Below are 19,180 nucleotides of genomic sequence, written 5' to 3' on the forward strand. Positions count from 1 at the left end.
CATCCTTTTAATTATGTTTGAAATTATGAACATTGCTCAACATCATGAAAATTAAACCTTATTTTCAATAAGCAATCCTGAAAAATATTTGGGGGTGCTTAACTTTTTTCCAGGTGTATATTATAATGCATTAGCGCGTTTTTGAAGTAAATAGATTCGAACCATGGAGCTCATATTTAAAATTCGGCACGCTAATTAATAGACTACGCCCTGCCTGTTTCAAAAGATGAACAGTTCATTCTCCAACAAATAGGTCAAGAGTTATGTTTCAAAAGTTGGGCAATTCATTTTTCAACAGATACGTCATGAGTTATGTTTCAAAAGTTGGGCAGTTTATTCTTCATCAGAAGCGCCATAACTAAATTTCGAAAGATTCAAAATTCAAAATAACTAAGTCTCAAATCATTCTCCAACAGATGCGACACGAGTTATGTTTTAAAACGAATTGTAACTCATTCTCCACCATAAGCGAGATATGTAAGTTTCGACAAATTGACAGTTTTCTCTACAGGATGCGTGATAGATGAGTCTCAAAATATGAACAGCTAATTCTTCAGTTTCAAAACGGAGACAGTTACTTTCTGCATCACTCTTCGTTTTTCACACAACATGATTGTTCTAAATTTCTAATCGCAAAACAACTAACCATAATGTCCCCATGTTGATCGGGGATAAGATTCCGGAGTTGCAACGCTAAAATCCGGGGTTCGATTCCTCACGGTTGACAGAACAGATAGTCCAATGTGGCTTTTCGCGTATACGACTTCACTGTTGTTGCTTGAAACTGACTTTTAGAAACATTCATTCTGATGCGATTTCACGCAAAGCTGCTGAAGAAATCTAGAGATAAACGAGAGTAAATGTGCAAACACACCAAAAAAGATCAGCCATCTTATGTGTGTTTTTTGGTCCATGATGTTTATACAATGCAAGACGACTAAGGCCGTTTGCTAGTGTGCATTTTACACACCAGAAAGATTTGACAAGTTATTCGTACTTCAATACCTTAAATTCTGCATTATGAAAATCACCTGATTTTTGCACGAATATACATATTCTATGTATGTAATGTTTTTATGATGCTGAAATTATTGTTAACACATTGTTTGAACAGTAAATTTTCTAAAATGTTAATAAAAAAAACCTGCATTATATTTTGTGTAATACAATAACATGGGATATTTCTATCGACATATATATATATAGTTGAAGGATCGACAGAGAGAAACTCACTATATTAAAATCAGATAATGGACTTGCATGTGAGTGAGTATGATGCTGATTTTATAATATAGTACGTCTTGGTGTCGTTGGGCGCGTTTTTTAGGTGCTTGTTGTGTTTACCGTTCGAGAACATGAGAGAGGTTTGGCATATTTACTTCAAACTTGACATTTGATTAAAGATGTCTTATATTAAACAAACTGCAATGTTATCCTGGAAAATTTTTAATACCCACACTACTGAACATCGGTTTACAGGAATCACAAAATTCATGTTCATTTGTTTTTTAACTTTGTGATGTTAAATTATAGAATTACACAGTAAAGTAAGTTGTGTCAAGAGAAATGTACTTTTTATTTAAGTTCAGTGAATTTGAAAATGTGCATATAACACTACAATTTTCAATTAAAAACATTTTTAAGGACATACTATTACATATTATAGTTAGGTTATTAAGGCTGCACGTTAAAAGTTGTAATACTAGAAAAGGAAAATAACCTTGAAGAATAATAAAAAAGAATGAGTTATACCGTAATAAATATGCATTTGTTGTATTCATATTCTAGAAATAATTGCTTATGATCTCATGGTATACTTTATCTACATTATAAAGTCGAAAACATACACGAACCATATTTGTAGGAGAGTTAAAACTTATTCAAAAATTATGTACTTCTTCTCCATACGTAGACCATTATGTTGAAACTACTCAAAGTTGTCCATAATAGTCCTGATTATTAGGAAATGTTTTCACATTAAATCAAAAGTTCTATCATGAGGCTATTCTAAATTGGATAGACCTAAACTATAGAATTTGAAATGTTGTTCAATTGCTAATGCGAGAGAAAAAGTCTTGTTTTTGTGCTTGTTTAGAGCTTTTAAGACAAAGGACAATGTTCTTAGTAATTTTTTCTATTAAGGTGTTTAATTATTTAGCACATGTAAAATAACTTCTTTCACGTCAAATGATATCCAAGTAGAGATACACTTGGGTCTTTTGTTTGTTTGTTGTCAAGCTCAAAGCTGTACAATGGAATATCTGTGCTCCGTCTACCGGGAAGCCACTTGGGTCTTGTTAAGACAATAAATGAATTTATTCATACCTTCTGTTGACGATTAAACAAATAATTGAGATTAAAAATTAAAAATAGCACTTTCACAACTGGTCATTTTGAAAACCTTTGTTTGTGTTCTATTATTTATCTTCCTCGGAATTAAATTATGTACAAAAGATTCAGTTTTCATCATCTCAGAAAGAAATTTGAAAATAAATATACTTTTCCCAAACATTTATTCATGAATAAATTACATGCAAGATTTAAATATTCATTAAGTTTGATGCAAGTAATTGACAGACTAATATCAGTGGAAATATACATTCAATTAGAACTGTATGTTAAAATTCTTGTCATCGTGGAATATGAGCCTCCCAGTGGCTCAGCGGTGAATCTGTGGACTTATGCGCTAAAACTAGGTTTCAATACCCATGGTTGGTGCAACACAGATAGTCCATTGTGAATTTTTGCGCTTAACAACAAACAAACAAGTGGAATATGAATTAAAATTCCAAGCTTAGACAATTATTTGAAGCTCCTAAATGTTTTTTGACGATGAAGAAGAAACAACGTCATAACACGTTATATTGTGGTAATTTAGTTTATAAAAAAAAATATAGCACAGTCGTTCAGCGTTATCAATTGATAAAACTAAGAAAAATAAAGCCAAATACATCCTGATTTGAACAAAATGAGCAATTCTGTTTTTTTTTCTAGGACTTCCAATAGTCCATCCACCATGTTTAAAGACTAGGTTCCTCAAACTAACCAACAACAGTTTATTCTCAGTTCTCGACAGCTGTACTTGTGATTTCCCAAACTCAGCTTTTTCCTTAGAAATCTTCTAAAAGTATTTGTTGCCAATCAAAAGAAAAAGGAGCAACTATCAATCGTTCTGATTTATGTTGGAGAGAAAAGTTCTTTCTGTCGATGTGGGTAATGATATATTCTAGCCTAAACTCATTCGTCCAATTTTGATTTTCTCTTAACTATTTTATACAACAATGCCTTCTATAAGCTAACCTTGCATTTAATGCTGGAATAACAAAAACGGGGGCGATACAATAAATCAAGAAGGAGCTGCTGTGATGGTAAACAAGGTTTGATTAGAAATAAAATGTAAGTGCTGTGAAGCTGGAAACATTTATCCTATCAGCGAAATTCGCGCGGCAGGGATAATAAAAAGAGAGCACTACACAAGATTAGTTGACCAACCGAATTGGAAATCTTCAGATTTTCATTACTTCTTTGAAAACAGTGATTATAAAGAAGGAAAAACTCAAACTTTCAAATTCTGTAAAAGTTCGTAAGTTTGTAAAAAATCATTCAACTTATAAAAATAAAATAATAAGTATTTACAAGTTCCATACCAAAGATTACGGCTACTGATGTCATTGTTTATACTAGCCATGAAACAATAGATCCAGGGCTATTTGAACTACACGTAATGTGAAAAAGTGAACAAGTTGATGCTAACATAGCCAGTAATAGTGAAAGAGTTTGATTTTCCTTTATGTAATTAACGGATTTGACCTGATAATTTTACGCACACGCAGACACTATATATTCTAAAATGCTTACAGGTGTGTGAAATGTAATTGTATAAACTAACAGGCGTAATGTTTTCATTTTGAAACAGGTTGAATATTTCAACCTCGTAAGGATATCATTTTTATAGACGAAGCCCCAGTATCTTAACTTACATAACCTAGGAATCACATTCACCAACTTCTAATATAAATCTCCATCTATTGGATGACAAGAGACAATACTGCTTTTCATAAATACTTATTTATGTGATGGTAGATTATTCAACTTCAGTTTTAATTTTATGGAACTCTTTACGAAAATAAAACATGCTTTTTAATACAAAACTAAAAGTGGAAAGGTGTTATACATTACATTAGACCAGTTTTATCTAGTTAAAACTCAACTATAAAATCTGAGTGTTTTTATCAAAACAGTCTTTCTGGCAACATAGCTTTTAATGTGAAACGTATAAATAAGAACACTCATGTCAGAACGTTATTATATGAGATAAAACTGCTATGTTCAAAACATTTAAAAGGAATAGCATGCTTTTGTAACTGGTCCATACGTATAAATGTTGTTTCGCCAGTCTACGCGCTATAATAGACAAAATTATTATCACGTTCTGAAATATGACACAATATATGTGAGCTTCCATCTTTGGTAAAGAAAAAAGAATGTGCATTCAAAAAAAAAAAAGAAAAAGGTAAGCCATTTTCAAACATAAATCATTCTGTCTGATTTTCGTTTGTTAAATAAAAAATATTGGTTTGTTTGTTGTTAAGTGTAGTTAAGCATAAAACTACACACTGGACTATCTGTGCTCTGCCCACAATGGGTATCGAAACTCAAATCTGAGTTTTAGTAATATAAACCCTCAGACTTACCGCTGAGCTACCCAATGGCAAGGGAAAGGAAAGATAACAGCAAAAGCCTTGTTTTCAGAAATTCGATAAATATAAGCCAACAAGGACCGTTTGTATTCACCGTTTGTGTCAGAATGGCCACACATATACAATTACTTAAAGGTTGCTTTTGGTCGAAATGTTCGTCCCAATTTACGAAACAAGACTAATAAACAGGAAAAAAAGTGTATCAAATTTATCTGCTTATAGGACTTTTTAATTCACAAAAACAATTTTCCTATTGTTATTCATCCTTTTGACATACTTTTTTTTGTTTCCTATTAATTTTACGTATATTTTTGGTATTTGTTAGTTTGAACTTGAACGGCATATTATGCAACACATGGCAAATGCCTAGGTCAGAGACTTCTAATGTTTAGAACAACCGCCTACATGAATACTCTTAATCGAATAGCAGGAATGAGTGTCACTTTTATAAAGTGCCCTCAGTTGAAAGTGCGAAGTGTGTTCAGCAGCACATCACGGGTTCTACAACACAGCATAACTACGTGGTCACGCCAGACCCACTAGATATATAGTAACTGGAATAATAATATTATATAAAGCAGATTAACTTGACAATATGTAGGTCTAACAAGCAAAGAACCCCCGATATAAGTTAAATATTGTGATTCTAGATAAGCTAGATATTGCTGACAGTCTTGATAATTATAATAAACTAGCAAATGTATCCGTGCATCTCGCGGCATTTATTTCATTGCCTTTACGAGGATGGGGGGAGTGTGTACGTGTACCTCATTCGCCATGAAGATCTTCTGAAACGGATGATCAACAAAGGTACTCGTGCTACGTGCGGAATTAAATGTTACTTTCGTTTGGAGTCGGCTTCTCGTAGTAATAAGTGAAATGGCTGCCAGGTTCGAACCATTGATCCGATTGCTTATCCATTTAAAATCGAGCTTTGGGGAAAGAGACAACTGATTCTTTCTATACAAATTTAATTGCAATTGATTAGCCAGTTCCTCATAACTTGCGATGTCAACTTGCAACCGACAATTCTGAGTAACATTATATTTCAAGTAACTTACGTATTGGTTGCAAAGCTAACAGTTATCATAAGTTAAATATAATGGAAAACTAGTCATTTCGATTGGGCTGGGGAAATTTAATAATCAAAATAGTTGTATTTGACAGGTAGTTTTTTTTAGGGTACACCACACATCTAGAGACACAGTAGTGATTACAGCCAAGTTAGAAGGATAACGTAACATTGGTGATTCGATATACACGACCAAGTTTTGGTCAAATCTGAGATATTGCCACAACTGTTCCAAATGCTAGAGTGCCACTGTTCTTATGTTTCTGAACAGATCTAACAATCTTAAATTACATTGAAAACAACAGCTTCACATCTGTTTAAGATAAAGAGAAATAAGTAGTGAAAAGTCGTATAATTATTGTTTTTTACTCCTCGTTGAAGGGGAAAAACAAATAATAGAAAAAAAAGAGGACTGCCAGGAAACAAAATTATGCTAGTATACATTAATCTGAACTACAGTGTGACAAGTGTCACATATGATTGAATGTTTTTTACGAAAAGATTTTGATAATTTTGATGGTAAATTCTTTTCCACAAGCTATATCTGATGATTCAAAGATTTATTGGCAAGAAGTATGTTTAAAACGAGGAAAGATTGTAATAGTCTAAGACACTGTATATAGATGAGAACTTTCCCTGCTATATGTGGTTCGAATCGTACTTCCAATAGGAAACCAAATTAAAAAGTTTTATTTATGTTATGATTGTTTGTTTGTTTGGATTTTCGCTCAAAGCTACGCGAGGGCTATCTGCGCTAGCCGTCCCTAATTTAGCAGTGTAAGACTAGAGGGAAGGCAGCTAGTCCTCACCACCCACCGCCAACTCTTGGGCTACTTTTTTACCAACGAATAGTGGGTTATGTTATGAAATAAGAAAAATAAACTTTAAAAATGTGGTAAAATATAATACTTTTTATCATTGGTTTTCTTGCCCTTTTCCAGTATTAAAGGCACAATGATTAAATCGACTAATGAAGTGTGTTTTGGCTTTAATCAAAATAACAATAATGCTGTTTAAAAATAGTATTACTAAATAAACAACATATGTAATAACACAATGTGGTTATTCAGTATGAAAAGCGAGCCCCCCAGTGGCACAGCGGTATGTCTGCGGGCTTCCAACGCTAGAATCCGGGTTTCGATACCCGTGGTACGCAGTGTACAGATAGCCCATTGTGTAGCTTTGTGCTTAATTACAAACAAACAATGAAAAGCGAACATCACATAACATTCTTAACCGGGAACAAACTATCGTTGTTTACCTAACAGAACTCATAAATGGGCAAATCTTGTTAATTTATACATACAAAATACTAGAGGAACAACAGTGAGTCTAGTCAAGTTACTAGAAGAACTGGATAAGCACTATTGGACTTTAGGATAAATATGGGGTATTACCACTGTTCTTCCTAATGCTGGAATGCCACTATTATTATGTTTCTAAACATATCTAGATAGTGGGGATGTCAGAAAGGAAAATGATAACACTGAAGTATTGCATTAGGAAATGCAGTCGGTTTGACATATATAGCATGGATAGTATTTGAAACAATATGACACTTTTTTAATGGTTGATGCATCCTACAGCCCATATGCGCATAATTACGATCTGAATGTAAAACAGAGAATGGCTTTAGCGCTTAGGAGTGGATGGAAAAAGTCAGAGGGTGGACAAGGTGGGCATATATTAAGTATAAATGCTACAGTGACATTTGATAGTGTGGACTGAAATCTCACTTTCCTTTTGCCCCCCCAGTGACACATCGGTATGTCTGCGGACTTAGAACGCTAGAAATCTGGTTTCGATACATGTGGTGGGCAGAGCACAGATAGCCCAATGTGTAGCTTTGTGCTTAACTTCAAACAAACAAACAAAACACTTTTGGTGTTTTATTTTTAAGCATTTTGAAATTATGTAACGCATGACATAGATTAATAGAAAAAAAAATCAAAAAGTAGTGTGTGTGTGTGTATATACATATATGTATGTGTAAAACGAATAATACGTTTTCTTTATGGCCCGGCATGGCCAGGTGATCAACTCGCAATCTGCGGGTCGCGGGTTAGGATCCCCGTCACACCAAACATGCTTGCCCTTTCAGCGGTGGGGGCGTTATAATGTCACGGTCAATCCCACTATTCGTTGGTAAAAGAGTAGCCCAAGATTTGGCTGTGGGTGGTGATGACTAGCTGCCTTCTCTCTAGTCTTACGCTGCTAAATTAGGGACGGCTAGCGCAGGTAGCCCTCGTGCAGCTTTGCGTGAAATCCATAACAAACAAACATTTTCTTTAATTTCAAGTCTTGGTTGTACAAAATTGTAATAAAAAAGTAATGATATCTAATCAAAGTATTAGAATAAAGCAGTCATCCATGTAAGGATGTGATATCAAAAAGTTTGTTTTAGAACAAAGTCATATTGGACTAGCTGCTATTTCCACCGCGGTAAATTGAACCCCGGATTTTAGCATCGTAAGTCCGCAAACTTACTTCTGTCAAACCGGGAGAGATATAAAAAAAGAGCTAAGTTATATAAAAGGGCAAACCCTGAAAAGATGTAATAAAAAAGTTGGTTAGTTGAACTAAAAAAATGGGAAACTTGGTCTCCTTTTTAATATTTATGCTGCTGCTTATTCTAGTTGCAATAAAATACTTGTTCAACTTATTACATCTAGAACAATCAGCAGCTGGAATATAAAACGGCGGCTAAGTTTCCCCAACTTGTTTATTACATCTAGAACAATCAACAGCTGGAATATAAAACGGTGGCTAAGTTTTCCCAACCTGTTTATTACATCTAGAACAATCAACAGCTGGAATATAAAACGGCTAAGTTTCCCCAACTTGTTTATTACATCTAGAACAATCAGCAGCTGGAATATAAATCGGAGACTAAGTTTCCCCAACTTGTTTATTACATCTAGAACAATCAGCAGCTGGAATATAAAACGGCGGCTAAGTTTCCCCAACTTGTTTATTACATCTAGAACAATCAGCAGCTGGAATATAAAACGGAGACTAAGTTTCCCCAACTTGTTTATTACATCTAGAACAATCAGCAGCTGGAATATAAAACGGAGACTAAGTTCCCCAACTTGTTTATTACATCTAGAACAATCAGCAGCTGGAATATAAAACGGTGACTAAGTTTCCTCAACTTTTTTATCTCTTAACGTACCAATTTATTGTTTTTTGGTGACAAAAATAATAGCTAACATATCATCCAAAATATGCTTCATTTGGTTGGAGTTGATTCATTTTAGATAATTGAAGAATCTTCATCCACGTGGTATAGCTTGGAGGTGACATGTGCAACTGCTAATGTAGGTCTTCACTATTAGATATTATTGTTAGCTAGATATTGCGCGTAATTTAGTTGTTACGATAATGATGATTACTTAAATCCACTGAAAATTTTGTCATTTAAAGTAAAATATATGTTGTTAGCAAAGTGGATAATTATAATAAATTTGATACCGTGGAAGTCTAACCATTACGAATAAGGCAGGCATTGCTGATAAACTTAAGTACTATAAGAAACTATAAATATGTTTTTAATTGGCTAATTCAAAATCAATTAAAATTTCCCTGGCAAACTGGTTTCTAAGTTATATTAAATACATTCAACAATTACCTACTTTTATTAAATTCGGTATTGGTAACTTATAATATCGTGACTAGTATAACATATTAATAGTATAAAGATTGCTATTTGGAATAGTATACGCATTTGAAACCAGTTTTACAGTTATAATAAAATAGATATAATGGAAACCTACTTGTTTAGAGTAAATAAGATATTGTTGACAAATTTATTAAATATAGTAAATTATATGTCAATAATACCTTGCTTTCCAAGTATGTTAGGTAATGTTAAAAATTAATAATTAGAATGAATTAAAATGGATAACTACTTATTTTGTGGAAGTTAAAAATTGCTGACAGATTCACTTTTTTTTTAAGTTAATAATATATGGTATTCAAATCATTGACCGAAAATGATCTTTATGTGAAAATGGAAAAGCTTAGTAGCTTTATGTATCGTCGGCGAGTGAAGGTTTCTCAAAAATTATACATATCTGTTTAATTTCATAAGTGACACTGGCATAAAGCGAAAATAAACACGTACATTCATGAGTATTCTTATTTCTCTGTTATTCAAAGCCAAGGTTAAGAATGAAGTATATTTTAATAATCACTGAGAAAAGGTAATCTCAGGAAAGTTCTCTTAATCGAATTTCCAACCTTTCTCCAGTGCAGCGTTCATGGTTTAATATATATGTACAAAAAAAAAAAAGAACAATGCAGTAAGCAAACAACAATGAAAGAACCCTTTTATAGTTGCCACATGATATTGGAGTATCCAGATGGCTCTGAGAACGTGTAAAATGTTCTTAATGAATTCAGTTGTTTTAAATATAGTAAGCTAAGTTTTCAGTAATAACGTTTTGATTCATTAGACTCGTATATTTCCCTTCAAGAGCATTTTCATAGACACATATATTTTCCACTTTGTAGTATTGCCATGAAAACATAGACACACACATATATATATATTTCCCTTTATAGCACTAACAAAGGACCATATAGAAAAAAAACTATAAACCTTTGTTTTTGTCTTGAAAAGTGTAATATTAACCAAATAAACGCTTGAAATTTTGTAACCTCATAAATAAACTGTTTCAGGTAAATAGTGAAATATTAAAATATATGTATTTTAATTTCTAAAAATAAACCTGGCACCGAGAGAGTTGCATATTTATAGAGAAAGCAGTTAAAGGTAACTAAATATTTATTCGAGTCAGCTTGAGTATTATATATATATTTATTTATTTTACATATAATAACCACAAACACATTATCATAGATTCCTGAAAGTGAAATACAGGATATAGAAAACTTCTATACCTGAGCGTGGGATTATTCACTTCAATTTTAGTTTTTAAACGCAAGTTGGCGACATATTCACTGTTTCAAAGAGTTTTTTACCTCCATTTGACTCAGCATAAAGATGTTATTGGCCAATAAAAATGATGAACAGTTCAAATATCCTCTCAGTTATTTGGACCATGAGCTGTGTACATAATAAATGTTTGACTTATTTCTTAGTTCTAAATTCGCTTCTGAAATCGACACCTTTTCTTGCATACACATATGAACATTTTTAAATGTAAACATTAATATATTGATGGTAATTTGACAGCTAGCCCTCGTTTAGATTAAAGAATAAAATGGAGTAGAGATATCCCGCTAACAAGTAATACAGGTTGAATCTATATATATCAATAAAACACAAACCAGTTAGTACACTTTGCTGAAAAGTTGGAAAAAGGTAATTTAGAATATGAAAAACTAACTTTGTGTTATACTTCTTGAACATTCAAGTTATTTTGTTCTGAAGAATATTTGCCAATTTCAATGCTAGTTTTAAGTAATTCAAAATAAATTATTCTTTTGCTGGCATTATCATCAGGATCGGTCTACATTAGTGAGAGCTATTTTCTTATAACGGGAAGCTTTCTTTCCGTATCCCATAATTACCATTCTGTAATTAGCTCGTCTAGCTGGTTCCCCTGCTAATGATTTTTCTCAGCATCCATAATCCCTTTGAGAAATGTCTGAATATAATTTTCCCCAAGCGCTGCGCGTGCACTTGACGTGAAAGTTTGGTTCCTATTCATGTAATTTGAAAATACCAGTGTGAGGAGTTAGTGGGGTTGGGTTGAGAGCAGTGATTATTTTCGAATAATGAGCAAAGGTTCGGGAGGCATGACTCCATTAGAAGCAGTAATTTAATCGGCACTTCAATTGACTAGTTATTGGTGTTTTAGAACTGGCCGTATTTCATCTTTTTTAAACAGCGAGCCCATAATGGAGAAAAAGATATGTGTCATTAGATATCCTGTATGAGTCTTAGAGCCGTGAATATACATATATTGTTTTGAATGTTAACTATGATTAATGTAACACACTTACTTGGCATTAACTCGAAATAAATGAAAATGGAACGACTGAGCTCCACTTAGATTGCCGTCTAGTTTTCTAAAGTTCTGCTTCGGCATATATTTTTCTCGCTTGTCACTGCTCTGCTGGCAACAAGACTAATGTCCCTACTTTAAAAACGTTGATAAATAGCAGGGAAAGAAGATGGGAGCGTGTATGGTATATAAAGAATTTCCACGAGAATGACATCAATCATATCGTGAGCATAACGTATTATGTAGTATTATTCCAAAGAGCTGCGTGACGAACGCGGTCTGGTGGTTAGCGTGCTGGACTATGAATCTGCGGGGCTTCGACGATCCATGGTTCGCGTCCCATTACTGCAAAATTGCGTTTGCACTTTGGAATCGTAGGTGCGTTATAAGAGTAACGATGAAATATCTCAGTGGTGAATAACATTGAATAACAATATATGTCTTCCCACTAGTCTATAAAAATCGGTACAGCTGACGCAGATATCTCTTTTGTAGCTTTGTGCGAAAATCCCAAGAAAAGCAAAAAGTTGTTTGTATTTTAAACATCTGTTAGATCATAAGAGAGTTGATAAACAAAATCCAAAGTAATCAGCAGTTTAAGTTTATACAATAGTAAAGCATAAGCTTTGTTTGATCGGAGCTGTGGTATAAAATACAAGAAACTAATATATTTCTGATCCAAACTAACCATTACGATATTTTGGAAAGACAAAACCAGTCAAATAAATATTTAGTGAGGAACATACTGGACTGAATAATTAATTCAAAAATAAATTAACAGCAACGTTTACAGTAGGTAAGACCAGATTGTAATCATTACAATGTTTCGAACCATAAGAACATTTCTGAATATGACTTTTACCTGAAGATGACCCGATACTATGGGTCGAAACATTGTAATCATTAAAATATGGTTTTGCCTACTATAAACGTTGCTGTTATTGTATTTTAAAATTAAAAACGATCAGAGCTTTCACTTTTAGAATCAGAAAGTTTAATTTGATTTCAATCAAGATAGCTTCAATCTTTCTGTGATATAAGTATAATAATGAACATTAATGAGATCTAAGTAAGTGGTAACATTGTAAAATATAGCACATTTCCAGGTTTTATTCTGAATATAATTCATATTTGACGAGTTTCAACAGACATAACACAAAGATTATAATTTCACACAAATATGATTTCAAAGGTTTTTGAACTGAATGTGCATAATGTTTAGCACCTCGTCTTCAATTCAACGTCTTTCTACCAAACAGATAAGCTTATATAGTTTGTGTTTGTTCAGTTTATTGTAAGCCTTTCACACTGATAACTAACACTTTGTTATCATCGCCGGCGTGTACTGCTTCGTAAGGCGTGTTGTGCAAGATTAGTTTTGACAGTTGTATTTAATCCTTTGCTACTTTATACAAACATCACAATTCCTGTTATCAAGTTTTTGCCAATTTCAAAATAAATTATTTGAATTCAACTTCAAATTTATTTATTTTTTCTGTGCTTCAAAATATTCGTAAAGATTTATGTTTGCAATCTTATCATTAAAGACACGTTTTATATTTTATTTTCAGGAGTCCAGCTTAATGTTTATTTGCTTGATGTGACAGCTTGTTATTCTATTATCACTAATAGTTAGCGCTTTACCATAATTATTACAAATATTCTTTATCTATCTGCATAGAAAAACGAACAGCACTTCGTCTTCAATGCGACGTCTTTCTACCAGCAGCACTTCGCCTTCAATGCAACGTCTTTCTACCAACAGCACATTGTCTTCAATGCAACGTCTTTCTACCAGCAGCACTTCGTCTTCAATGCAACGTCTTTCTAACAACAGCACATTGTCTTCAATGCAACGTCTTTCTACCAACTCGTCTTCAATGCAACGTCTTTCTACCAACAGCACTTCGTCTTCAATGCAACGTCTTTCTACCAACAGCACTTCGTCTTCAATGCAACGTCTATCTACCAACAGCACACTGTCTTCCATGCCACGTCTTTCTACTAACAGCACTTCGTCTTCCATGCAACGTCTTTCTACCAACAGCACTTCGTCTTCAATGCAACGTATTTCTACCAACAGCACATTGTCTTCAATACAACGTCTTTCTACCAACAGCGCTTCGTCTTCAATGCAACGTCTTTCTACTAACAGCACCTCGTCTTCAATGCAACGTCTTTCTACCAACAGCACTTCGTCTTCAATGCAACGTCTTTCTAACAACAGCACTTCGTATTCAATGCAACGTTTTTCTACCAACAGCACTTCGTCTTCAATGCAACGTCTTTCTACCGTGCTGTTGGTAGAAAGACGTTGCATTGAAGACAATGTGCTGTTGGTAGAAAGACGTTGCACTGAAGACGAAGTGCTGTTGGTAGAAAGACGTTGCCTTGACGACAGTGTACTGTCTGTTCTAATAATACACACATATATATATATATATATATTTGAAGATCGAAAAATAATTCAATCGTAATTTAGAAAATTATAGTAATTTACCTTTTTGCATTAGGTAAAACTAATGAACTTTAGTCAACCTATGTACTTTTACATATCACCTACGAAGTTCAAATGTAAGAAGATTTAGTTATTTATCATGTAATTAGATTAGAAACCAGGAAACTGTATTGTGTTAATAATATAGAAATCACGTTTTTAAGAGTTTGTCTTACAGTTATTTCGTTGCTTCATATTAAATTCTTAGTTATACTTTTCCCTTTTATTTTTGCATGCATTGTCGAGAATTATTTTATGTAAAAAAAAAAACCTTATATTCCAAACATCACAAACACAATATCTACATCACTTAGTTTCACTCACAAGTGGCTGATTTATATTAGTCGACTCACTAGTTTTCTCGATATTGCTTATCAGGGTCGAGGTTCATCACTTGTTACAGAAAACTCTAGATTTGTTTGCAAACAAGAATTTTTTATGTCTTACGTTTATTACCAAAAATCTTCAAACAACACAATTATTCACTGCCCTTCTCGTCTAGAACAGTAATAACTAATAGTACATATGCTTTTCTGCTTTACCTGAGATACACTACACACATATATATGAAAATAATTTAGTTTTCCCGTCAAATATAGTTTCATTTCATAATTGTTTTTGATTTGAGACGACAATACTTATTGACAATGATTTTCGAAATTACATATGTTCAAGTTTAGGAGTAAAACACAAACAACTTGAATAAGAATCACTTCAAAGTGAGAACAAAATTCATTCTTTGTTCTGTTTCATCACACCCTGTGATCTAGAAATTCTTAGGCTTTTTTTCTCCACAGCAATGCTTTGCAATATCAACTTGTTTTTCTTTCTCATATTTCATGAATAAACCTGTACATAACGTTTTTATATCACTGTGTAGGATCAAAAATTTCAAACTTGTGTTTAGCCTAAAAGTACATAAAGTGCAAATCAAGCACAAACTGTAATGTAATGTTAGGTGCATAGAAGCTGTTAATGATTAACACACAGAGATACATAAATTATAAGTATATAATAAAATGAGCATATGTATTCTGTATGGGTGAAAGGGGTTAAAAACTGTACCACATAATTATTAGTATGAATTATCTATAAAATTATAATAAAATGCATCTCTACTTCTACATATTTACTTCTGTCTACTAGGGTCTTCATATTATGGACTTGTCACTTTTGTGAGCTTACAGCAAAATATTGTCTGTAAATTATTACGTTGATGTCTAGTTTGTGAGAAAGAACGAAATTAATAACACAACATGAGAACATATATTCCAGCTAGAAAGAACGCGTTTATTTGTTTCACCTGTAAATTTGCTTACGTGTTCTTAAACTGTATAAGTGATTTTTTAAATATATATCACTAATTTTGTACATACTAAAGAAGGACAGAAAAACTGAAAGTATGGCCCGGGAATAAACAGGAAGTGACGTGAAATTACTCCTTTAATGTATTTATTGAAGCTTTACGTTCATACTGCCTGGTGGTTAGGGCGCTCGACTCGCAATCTGAGTGTCATGGGTTCGAATCCCGTCCCATCAAACATGCTCGCCCTTTCATCCGTTGAGGAGTTATAATGTTACGGCCAATCCCACTATTCGTTAGTAAAGGAGTAGCCCAAAAGTTGGCACTAGGTGGTGATGACTAGCTGCCTTCCATCTAGTTTTACACTGCTAAATTAAGGAAGGGTAGCGCAGATAGCCCTCGTGTGTTTTTTACTTTACTCTCTCATTCAGCTAGTTGAATAAATGTACATGAATAGTGATAAAAACGTACTTAAAAGGAACGAAATTTTTGAGAGAAAATTACAGAATATAGTCGCAAGGTGTAATACTTTAAAAAAAAAGAATTATACATAATCACGTAGTGCGTTAATTACAAAGAAAACCTCATATTTCCAATAATAATATCTTACAAATAACTTGTCCTGTGGTAAATAATATTAATATGTTCTATTCAAAAAAGTTTGAATATGCTAAAGGGTATTTCAAAAGCAGTATTCTTTCTGTCATTCTGAACCAGCATAACCCTTGATGAAATTACTGCAAACACTATGTGCTATGAGGAGGGATCATTAACACTCGTAATATCATACACCATGAGAAGTGTTAATTAATTCTAGTAATATCATACACACTGACCTACATCTTATTCAAGTTACATATATTGTATTGCTAGAACAGACAGAAATATGAGAAATAAAAGCAATGTTAATATGCCTAAAACTTATGATAAAAACCACGTAAACTGCAGTGGCTTTTTTTTTCCACAGTCCTAAAGTAAAACATCTGCAGTTTGCATAATTTTTATCACAAATTTTAAGCGTATTAATTTCCAATACTTCGCCAGATTTTGGTGCTCTAAATATAAAAAAGAAAGTTAGTTAGTTTGGGAGAAAACTTATTTAGATATTCAGGATAACAAGGATATGAAATAACGTGTACCATGTCTAAATTACCCCGAATAAAATTTCCGATTTTCAGTGTACTTCTGGTAGAATTTTTTCTCTCTATAACAAGCCCCCAGTGGCACAGCGGTATGTCCGCGGGCTTATAACGCAAGAAACCGGGTTTCGATACCCGTGGTGGGCAAAGGACAGATAGCCCTTTGTGTAGCTTTGTGCATAATTCCAAACAAACTCTATAACAATCAGTTTTTAAGACATAAAGTATGGATGTTTCTTTATAATTATCCTGGATTTAGTTGTAAAGATATATATATATATATATTAAATTTCAAAGCAGTAATAAAAATATTTATTCTCTTGCGATACTGGGTAATATAGAAGCAACGAAAACATTCCTGAGAGATTAACTTCCTTATTCCCAGCATTTTGATATTAAAGTTACAAAGAGAGTTGTAAAGAAACTATGTTTGACTTTACTTGTAACAAAATGCTTTTCGTAAAATCCAATCCCCAGGTGGAACAGCGGTAAGTTTTCGGATTTACAAGGCTAAAAACCGCGGCTCGATTCCCTTCGGTGGACATAGCAGATAGCTCAATGTGGCTTTGCTATAACAAAACATACATACATACGTAAAATCCACCAGTATTCAGTATTCAACTTATAGGAGTTTTACGAACTTTCCTCTCTATATGAAAAATTATCAGAGGATAATAAACACTATTAGTTTTCTTTAAAATGTGTCTTGAAGTTCCTTGAAATTCACAGAAAACAGATCCGTTTAAACACTACTTGAAATAAAAGTCTGAATGGATTTGTTAATGTTTCCTAAAAAATTGATATAATGTCATTCCATGTTCAATCACTTTCTAGAGATAAGTAATGATGATTTAATTAAAGGTTTTGGAATACTTTCTGGAAAATGAAAAATGTTTAGCAGTACGAAACTTTAGATAAAAAGCGATATTAGCACTTTACGTAGATTTTAGATATATTGGAGTACTAAGCGTTCTAATCTCCAACGAAACAAAGAAAATATATTTTAATATGATCAATAAAATTGTCTATCATTTCACTTATACGTTTGACTCTAGAGGCATCATTTTAGTCCTATCTAACATATGATAATTTCAGGTGAAAAAATCGTTTTAAATATGAATAATCAAATAAGCAGTTGCTATCTCAGACCCTATTACTTTCAGTCACTTCATCCAATAACGTACCCATCACTAACGCCACTGTAGAGCCCATATAACACCTCTTCTCTTTAGATTAACAGCAAGACTGAATACTTATAACTCTAAGATTCTGGTTTTGATACATGTGGAGGGGGTCACCTATTTTAACCACTCGCAGTACTACACAGTAGTGTGTTGCCTGTCAGTCAGTCAGTAGACACTAAAATGACGTCACATAAGGGACGCTTTACGTTACAATTTGTAATGTCGTGATGTCAGTAAAACGTGTGCATGCCATGAATAACGAGAAAAATTATACACTCTGTAGGCTACAAAAGAGCATGCCATGAACTATTTACTCTTGAAACAGAACACTTTCCGGGACTCTGCGAAAGTACCTCTAATTGATAAGATTAGAATAAACGGAAATATAAAATTAAAAATAACAGCATTGCTGATGTTTATTTATTTAAAAGTTATCGTCAGGCTTGTATAATTCTTAGCAATCTCACTTAGTCAATCGTCCGAATGATTGTGAGTCATTGATACCCAACTTTTGTATTTCATTTTGTTGCAATTCTCGATGTGTAATTGGATTTAATATCTGGCTATTCCTTGATTCGGATGGAGAGAAATCTTATGCTGGAAAATGCGCTTTTGACACAAGTTGTTGTTTTTCACGCAAAACTAGTCGAGGGTTATTGGGTTAATGGAATAATTTGTAATCTTAGACCTTGTAAGCATTTCAAAATGTTGCTCTTAGACTTGCTACTAGACTCTCAAAAACAACTCATAAATATTCAAGAAATACGATAAAATTATTTTATTATGATATAATAAAGGGATAAAAATAAATAAAACTGTTTTTCAGAAAGTCGGATGATGTAACTTTTCGTTAAACTTGTAATGTTACTTAATTATTATATTTTTGTTTAACAGTTCGTGTAATCATTTAATGTATTTCTAACTTCTTTGTTTGTTTGCTGTAGTGCAAAGCTACACAATAGGCTACCTGTGCTGTGTCAATAACGACAAATCGAATCCTGTATCTTTGTGTTTTAAGTCTGTAAACTTATCGCTGACCCATGGGAGACTTATTCCAGCTAGGGTAGGTCATTCTTTTAAGATGGTTATTGTTGGCGATTTTTAGCCATCACGTCTTAGAGTTAAGTTTAAGTTTGTTAAATTTGACTGGAGAATTTTTATAATTAGAAAGCTATATGTAAATATGTGGGCATATATTATTACTTACACACCTAGATATTTTTGTGTGTCCATATATTATTACATAGACACCTAGATATTTTTGTGTGTCCGTATTTATTACATACACACCTAGATATTTTTGTGTGTCC

Source organism: Limulus polyphemus, unplaced genomic scaffold, assembly GCF_000517525.1.
Source record: "Limulus polyphemus unplaced genomic scaffold, Limulus_polyphemus-2.1.2 Scaffold362, whole genome shotgun sequence".
NCBI classification, from domain to species: domain Eukaryota; kingdom Metazoa; phylum Arthropoda; class Merostomata; order Xiphosura; family Limulidae; genus Limulus; species Limulus polyphemus.